Genomic DNA, 9,215 nt, shown 5'->3' with positions numbered 1-9,215 from the left:
CTGCTCTCGCAGAGTCTTCGGGTTCGAGGTCTGGCAGTCGGAACACGACTTGGAGTCAAGGTCGAGTTCCAGACAGAACAGGCAAACACGGTGCGGATCCGTCACCCACATCAAACGTCGGCAGGAACCACAAGCCTTGAAACTGGGCATTCCTGACATGCACCAGGAGTCGAAGACTCAAAAACAACGTCGACAAAAAGTGAGTCAAAAAGTGACTTGCGGTACCGCTCTCTCCGGAACTGAACTGGCTGGTGCAGAAATAGAAAGAACTGGCGTCAGTGGGCAAGGGCGGCGTCTAAGTAGCTAATGCGATGTCATCCCAGTGACCACAACGCCAACGACGAACGCGGAGTGGACCAACACCACCTTTCGACGTGCAGGGGTATCGCTAACGAAAAATTCCAGTCGGAGGCCTGGGGGGAATTCTGAGGTACGGAATCTATAACTAATTGTCACTTTCAGATAGCGGCTTGTAAATATGCCCCTACGTTTTGTCATAGCCTCCTTCATGTAGGGTGTTTCTCCATGATTACTATATTTACCCCTTTGTCTGTGGGTTTTATTTCGATCTTGTCATTTTGCATCTTATCATGCAGTGATTTCCGTTCTTCTTGGCTTACATTCTCTCTTTTGTTCTTCTGTGTGGTATTCGTTAGTTTCTGTAGGTCTGAGATCACCAAGTCATGGTAGGTATCAATCTTATTGCCTGGATTTAGTGTTGGACAAAATTTTGATTTGGGTTTAAAGTCGGTCTGTTTATGTCTGTTGGTTTCGATCCCCAGTTCTTCCATTATTTGGGTTTCAGACATGTCTTCATCTTCCAGATTGTACATCTGATTTCATACTGTTTTTACATCTGATATTTGTTCTAGTACTAGATCAGTACATGGTTTGGTGCAGTTGACGTTCATTGTAGGTTTCCCAATATTCCTTTTTACAAAGAATTTTGCTAACTTCAGTTTCCGTATGAATTTGTAAATGTACATCCTTGTCGCAACTGTATTTCGCAAACCAACATCCACCAACAGCGTACTGCAAGGATCTAGCTTTCACCCAAACTCTTTAAAGAAAAGCATCCCCTATGGAGAGTGTATTAGGATGAAACAAAACTGTTTTAACAAAAAGGAATTGGAAATCAAAATGAAAGAAACAGAATAGAAATTATAACAAAGAGGATATAAACCAACAGATATCAAAGAAGGAAAGAAATGGGCGGAATACAAGACTCGTGCACAAACATTGATAAACAAAAAGTCAGGTCAAATCTCAGACAAAGAAGATCCCACAGTCAGAATGATACTACACTTCAGCAAGGAAAATCAACAGATCACTTGTGTACTAAGTAAATATTGGAACATACTGAAGAAGGAACCTGATATTGCGAACCTGCTGCGAAACAGACCTAACATAACGTATCGAAAACCTCCCTCCCTCAAATTTCAACTAGTGAGAAGCCATTTGGAGAACACCAAACCAAAATCATGGTTGACAAAACAGCAAACAGGATTCATGCGATGTGATAAGTGCAAAGCACGCCAGAGAGGAAAAAACACTCAAGAGATCGCTGATTTTAAAGGGAACCCATCCACCATCAATGAGAGGATAACATGTGAAACCCCCTTATTTACATGATTGAATGTAAATAAGGATTAAAATACATTGGCAGCACCATCTGCCTTTAAACAAGAGAATGCGGGGCGTGGCCAAGATGGTGGCGAGGTAGGACGCATTGCTCAGAGCTCCTGCCCGCTGTCTGCCCGTTTTAGCACATACAGGTCCCCGCGGGGCTTGAAAATAGCTTGGGCGCCTCTGGAGTGCCTCCCTGATGGATTCTGTCCACGGCTGCCCTGAGATCCCAGCACCGCCGCCGCACGCAGCCGCCTTGTGGGGACCGCGAGGGAGATGACCTGGCTTCCACTCACCCACTTTCGGAGGCGGCTTCGACAACGCAGTGGTCCAGACCTCAGACCACCGAGGCCAGCAGCTTTGTGTCCAGCCACCTTACGGGCAACCTGGATACCCGCGGGCTGGCCAACACTACGCCTGCTCGCCTGTGACTGCCGGCTTTGACTCCGGAGCCGAGGCCTGAACGCATTCATGACCCTGCTGATCCCGCTGCCCGTGGGAGTGTCTGGAGGCCGTGGGGGCGGATCTAACTGCCTCTCGCCTTAACCGGACAGCACACAGGGGCCTGAGCAAGCCATCCATGTGTCCGGAGACGCCAGAGGACAACACACCAAGAGGGCCTAGCAGCACACAAGGACGCGAGGATCCCCGGCCTCGATTTTGGGAGCATCGTCTGGAGCGTGGAGGCCAGGGGGGATGGGCTCGGCGGGCCCTTGGACCTCCTGGAAGATGGACAGACCGTCTAGATCCTTATCACCGGGCCTGGGGGTTGGAGGCTGCTCGTGGCCCTGGCCCCACTGTTAAGCATTCTGCCGGCCCAGCTCTCGATCAACGCCTGGACCCCATAACACGTGTGAAGGTGGGCCCACCTCCAGGGGACTCTTAAGCCTGCGGACGCCCAGTAAGAGTGCGCATTCTGTAGCCGCGTTGGGAGAAATACCACACGCCCTGTGGAGGGATCACCCCTGCATGCCGGCTACCATTGGGCGTGCTGTGGTGGAGAGCCGTGCATTTTGAGCACCGGAGGGGGTGCAGGAGGGCTGTGGCCTGCTTGAAATTCTGGCCTGGGTTGCTGCTGTCTGGAGACCCGGCCTAGCGGTGGACACCATGGCCCTTTATTCCACACTACTGTACAGCTGCAATACACGTAAGCGACGGACCCACGAGGTGCCCGGACTCGGCAAGACTACCTGGTTCCTCTGCACCAGGATTGGGCGTGCCCACCTACCTTCGCCTCATCTACGCCATTATAGTGGTCAGCAGCGGAGCTCCGCGTTGGTTCACAGCAACGACACAGGGCGTGCTCTGTTCGCCTGGCGCCCACGGTGGCCTGACGTGCCAGTCCCCCCTTGACCGGCTGTGGTCTCTCTAGCGCCCACATCCCCCGTAACAACTCACTCAGGGGTGCTGGATGTGCATGTCCTCTTCCAGGACAAAGAAGGTGAAGCCCCTGGAAGACATTTTTGGTCGCTCACAATCTATCCCCAGCATGACATCTGTGGCTACTGATGTCGCTTCCCCGGTGCAGTCTTCTGGCCCTGGTGATGAGCCTATCACAAAGGCGTTCGTGGAGTCGCTATTCCTCACTCTCAGGGGAGACCTGCAATCAGTGAAAAACTATCTCACAGCTGAGATCAAGGAGATCCATAGAGATGTGGACAGTGTTGGAGAGCGGGTGGCTGCCCTGGGGGAGAAGAGCGACACCGCAGTGACCGAGTCAACAATGCTTCAGCAGGAGGTGATTCGACTACAAGACCAACATGTTGACATCCAAACTCATCTGGAAGATTTGGAAAACAGGTCTTGCAGACACAACTTCCGGATCTGGGGAGTACAGGCAACAGAGGACACTAGAGACCTGTATGCATTTGCCAAGGGCCTATTCCACATATCCTAGGTGCCTCCACGAAGCTGAGATCATCCTGGACTGGGCGCACAGAGTCAGACCACCCCGGGCGACTATTGCTCCCCCAGCAGACATTCTTGTGTGCGTTCAGGACTTCAGAACCAAAGAGGCCATCCTCCACCAGCTCCGATCACTCACAGACTCCTGACGCCTTCTGGGCCTCGCTGTACCAAGTGATGAAGACGACCAACGTAGCATCAGCTCGGGCCTGAGATCTTCCCGTCGGGGGGGCAGCAACAGGGCCGGCTGAGGCGCATCCGGAAACCAAGCAAGACTGAAATAGCCAGGAGTCAACAGGCAGCCCTCACCTCTGCTTCGGATGCCCTGGCTGGAGCGGGCTCTGGCGTCAAGTGAATCGACAGGGGTCATTGATTTTTCTGAATGTCCTTCCTTTGATCCTGGGTGTGCGGCGGGTGAGGCTGAGACTCCCTGTTTGGTCACACTATGGATCCCACTTTGTTGATCTGCTGGTCATCCCAGGATGACGGACTATTTTTTCTGGCTATATTTGCTCTAAACATTACCGTTCTTGTTTTATTTTGGTATTTTGATTTTGGAGGGGTTTTGAGTTTCTCGGGTTTGGGCCCCCCCCTAATCCCCCCCACTGCACTGTTGTTCAAAACCGGACTATGGTCCTCCTCCCTTGCACCTCCTCACCCGCTACGAAATATAACCTACGCCATAGCATTCATCCTCTCCCAAATCTAGATGCCACACAACTCTCTCAAAATCCTTACCGTAAATGTGCAAGGTTTGAATAACCCGGTCAAGCGCAGAGCCGTCCTTCACTATTTGGAGCATTCCAAAGCCGATATATGCCTTCTACATGAGGCCCATCTCCGCCCCAAGAATCACCACGGAATGAAATCCAGCGCTTTCCCTACACAGATGTTCTCCTCTAATCCCACCAAGTCAGCTGGGGTTGCCATATTGGTCTCCCGATCCTTTCAGGGTAGAGTGCTACAGAAGGAAGCTGAGATCAGAGGCGGGCTCACTTATCAGTTCCTGGTACGCACCCAACGAGGGGCAAGACAAGGTCTTTCATGACGCACTCACTGAGGCGACAGCTACTACAGAACGACGCCTACTTCTGGGGGGTGACCTGGAGCTGGTCTTCGATAACATTAGTGACCGTTCCTGGCAGAGGACAGGCCAGACTGGCGCTCTCTCGCCTGCTGGACAAGCCCATCTTCAAGACCTGGGGTTCATTGATCTTTGGTGCTACTTCCACCCCCGCAGTCGAGCCTACACCTTTTATTCAGGAGCGCACAAAACGTACGCTAGGTTGGACTATCTCCTTAGTTCTTCCCCACTACATGCACTTGAGACTGACACCGAGAACTTGACGGCCTCTCTCTCAGACCACTCTCCGGTCATTGTCACTTTTAAGTTCCCGCCATAACCGCAGCCTATTAGACACTGCCGCTTAAGCGATACTTTGCTCCATCAAGCGTCTATAGTTGAACAGATCCAAAAAGCCATCACAAATTATCTTGCCCTTAATGCCAACTCGGATACCTCTTTAGCGACGCAGTGGGCGGCACTAAAGGCAGTTATATGGGGGGAATTTATAGCCCTATCCATGACCAATAACCTTGAACGTAGTCATAAACGGGCCAAACTCTCCCAGCGGGTTGCGGAACTGGAGCATATGCATCAGCGGACCGGTGCTTCCCGGGCCTGGCGCCAATTGTGTATAGAGCGGCAGCAAGTTGCAGCATTAGACCAGGAGAGGGCCGAATATGCGGCCCTCCGTCTCCGCCACTCCTACTACATAGGTGGTGACAGGTGCGGTCGCCTCCTGGCCCACAAACTACGGGAAGCCAGGCAGGGGCAGGGTGTTCAGGCCATCCGCTCTTCTGGGGATGAACTCGCCACTGAAGACGCTGCAATAGCAGAAGTCTTTCGAGACTTCTACGCGGAGCTCTATTCGGGTGACTTCCTGGGTGTCCACAATAGCGCCGACTACCTGGCGGTAGCACACATACCTTTCCTCACCCACACGCAGGCCGACTATTTGGATAGGGACATTGGGACGGATGTCATAGCAGAGATCTCCTGCCTCAAATTGGGCAAATCACCCGGGCCAGATGACTTCTCTGCAGCCTTTTATAAAACATTCTGCAGCCAGGTGGCCCCCCTCCTGACGAGTATGTTCAACACATTTGCACAGGCCGGGGCTATCCGGGATGAGATGCTTGAAGCGGTGATAGTGGTTATCCCGAAACCTGGGAAAGACAAAACATCCTGTGGTGCATACACACCGATCTCCCTACTGAACATAGATATTAAACTCTATATTAGCATCTTGGCGACCCGTCTAGCGCCCTACATGTCCCAACTAATTGAGCCGGATCAAGCATGCTTTACCCGCAGAGACAAACGAGTGATAACACCAAAAGGGTCCTGCACCTAATCGAAAAGGCGTCTTGCACTCAGGGAAACTACATGTTGCTGGCCATTGATGTGGAGAAGGCCTTCGACAGGGTGCACTGGCCCTACTTGGAGCAGGTCCTGACGCACGTTGGTTTCGGTGAGAAACTGCGCACTCGGATCCTCAATTGCTACTGCTCAACGGTTCGAGTTAATGGCCATACGTCCTCTCATTTTCCCATAGGAAGGGGTGCCCTCTTTCACCCCTTTTATTCACACTTTAAATGGAGCCCTTAGCACTACGGATTAGACGCCATCCCCTCATTTCTGGGATCAAGTTTGGAGGAGACGTACACACTATAAGTTTGTACGCAGATGACATCTTGCTTTCCCTCTCCAGCCCGATCCCTGTGCTGCGATCCTTCTTCATTGAAATGCATTGCTTCGTGCAGGCATCAGGATTTAAGATTAACATGGATAAGTCGATCACACTTAACATATCCTTCTCCCTGCACACTTTAGCTTATCTATAAGAAGAACACCCCATACAATGGTCAACCTCCTCAATTCCGTACCTGGAAATTTAACTAGCCCCCTCCATACAGGCTACGGCTGAAACCAACTACTCAATACTCTGTGCGCACAAACGTAAGGAGCGAGGACAGTGGAGACACTATACTTTATTCTGGCTAGGTAGGATAGCGGCTACCAAGATGACTATCCTTCCCTAGATCTTGTATCTTTTTTAGACCCTCCCCCTTCGCCCTCCCTCAGGCTGGATTCAACTGATCCAATCAGACCTAGCACATTTTATTTGGCAAGGCTGCAAGCCCCGGTTTAAACACGCAATAGCAATTCTTCCGCCGGGGAAGGGAGGTGTAGGGGTTCCTGATCTCTAGCTCTTTTTTTATGCCACACAGATTCAATATTTGGTGGAATGGCACCGCCTCGAATCGGAGAAACATTGGTTGTTCCAGGACCAGGCAGTCGCGACCATGCCTCTACAGGGCATTTCCTTCCTCCATAAATCACATAGACCACCCAATCTCTATGCATCGTACATTACAAGCATGATTATGGAGTCCTGGGATTGCACTAACACTGCCCATAATCTGACTACCTATCCCTCCCCCTCACACCACTGTTCAAAATTCCAGAATTCCAACCTGTCATAGGTACTAGGGCCTTTCCGGCCTGGCGCTCCACCCCATGTTGGTCCCTTGGCCACCTCTTCGGCTTGGATGGGATTATCCCATTCCCACATTTTAAGGCGGATTACGGCCTTCCTAAATCAGAACGACTGCCCTACCTACAGCTCCGACACTGGGTACTTCACCCGCACATCAAACCTGAGGCTCAGTGCCGTCTGACCCCCTACTAGAAATGGCTCATCACCCGCACATCCGATAAAAAAGTAATTTCCGATCTATATAAACTGTTACTAACATCCACTACGCCTACATACAACGCAGGTTGCGCACAATGGGAACGAGACTTAGAAAGGACACTTAGCCACAAGGAATGGGAAGGCATATATTTCATAGGGCTCAGTAATCAGCATACCACATGGGACTTACTGAGACACTGACTAAGATAGCCACATATTGGTATTATACGCCGGAATGCCTACACCGATTTGATTCACGACAAAGCACCCTCTGTTGGAGGGGTTGCGGGGAGGTGGGCACTCTGGTGCATCTCCTCTGGGGCTGTGACTGTATTCAATCATACTGGTCTCGAGGAAATAGACACCCACTTCGAGACACAGCTTCCGAGATTTCCTACATAAAGTCCCGGAGTGGCCGATTGATTGCCATTGCATTAGGCGCAGCCACACTGAACATCCTGGTACATTGGAGCACCGCCCAGCTCCCAACGCTTTCCGGATAGCTACAGCGACTCTGGCTGGTGTTAGGTATGGAGAAATTAACCCTCACGTTAGCTGGCAAGGGGTCTGACTTCCCTGAGATGTGGCAGCCTTTCTTGACCCTACTTGTTTCTCAGTTCCAAGAACTGACATGCCCCCGATACCTCAGACTTCTCCGCCTTTCAGACACACAACTCCCACATAATGATTCCTCACAACATCACACGCGACCACGTTGATTCCCAGATTACTCTTTTTCTGGTGCACGAGGAGGAGTGGGGGTGGGGGGTGTTAATGTTGGATTCAAGTTGTTTGTTTTGATTTTTCCCTTTTCCCTTTTATTGTTTATTCCCACAGACCCGCTCCGCTCATATTACCTTGGTAATGCTACTATTTGCGACACTTCTTGTCTATATTGCATTGATTCCACGGAGCTGGGGGTCTTGTTTCTCCTCTTGCTTAAAAATTAATAAAAGATTTAAACCATAAAAAAGAGAATGCTTGAACATATTTGAGCAGTACAAAATAAGGACAAGAACGATGCCATGACCAAACATTCGGAAAAACCCTCCGGATACAACTGGCAAGAGATGAGATTCTATAGAATAACAAGTGTACCGAGGAGTGAAAGAGGTGGGACAGGACGCTAAAGCTGAGACGATTCGAATCCCGTCTCATCATCAGGTTCAGGACTAAGCATCCCCATGGTTTGAAAGGGGACAAAGAACTCTGTCTATTTGTGAACTGAGAAGGAATGATACAAGATGAACCCATCAGAGAACAAAAAAAATCACAATGAATTGCCACATGTAACTAACAATTGTTTGCCAAGGATGTGCATTGGACAGTAAACTATTGGGCTTCAACCCAAGACAAACCCAAATAATTGGTGAGAACTGTGTGAAATGACAAGGGGCACTGAGCCCAGCAAACCATGGATGCAGGCCCACCAATTGGAACACTCTATATTCCAGCAGGAGCAGGATACTAGAGTCATGAAGGGAATAGGAGGGCTGCAAAAACAACAGTTGATGGACAGAATGCAGAACAATGTCATACATTCACCCCAGTACAGAGATCTGGGCCTAAATCCATCGTTTTTTTGCACTCCACACCACCCCACTTCAGACATGGCCATATGCAAATCAGCCTTGACCCTGTGCCTGATGGGAACAGTCCAGCCCGAACTGCCAAGCCATGTCTTTCCTGGACCGGAATCAAGCATCCTAGGACCGGTTTCTGGCTATCAGCCGTCTTCAGCCAGGATAGCTTGACTCCAGTGGTGTGTAGAGCATGGGACTCACGTCTGAGCATACCCATCCCAGGATAATGAGGAAGAAAGTCCTTTATGTGCGCAATAAACAGAACAATTAGAGAGCAAAGGGATACACATCACCTCCTAGCAAGAAGCATTAAAACAAGGGGATTGGGTTTGCAAAAGGG

This window comes from Lissotriton helveticus, chromosome 2_1, assembly GCF_964261635.1.
Source record: "Lissotriton helveticus chromosome 2_1, aLisHel1.1, whole genome shotgun sequence".
Classification (NCBI taxonomy): Eukaryota; Metazoa; Chordata; class Amphibia; order Caudata; family Salamandridae; genus Lissotriton; species Lissotriton helveticus.
Note: the sequence above shows the minus strand (reverse complement) of the source record.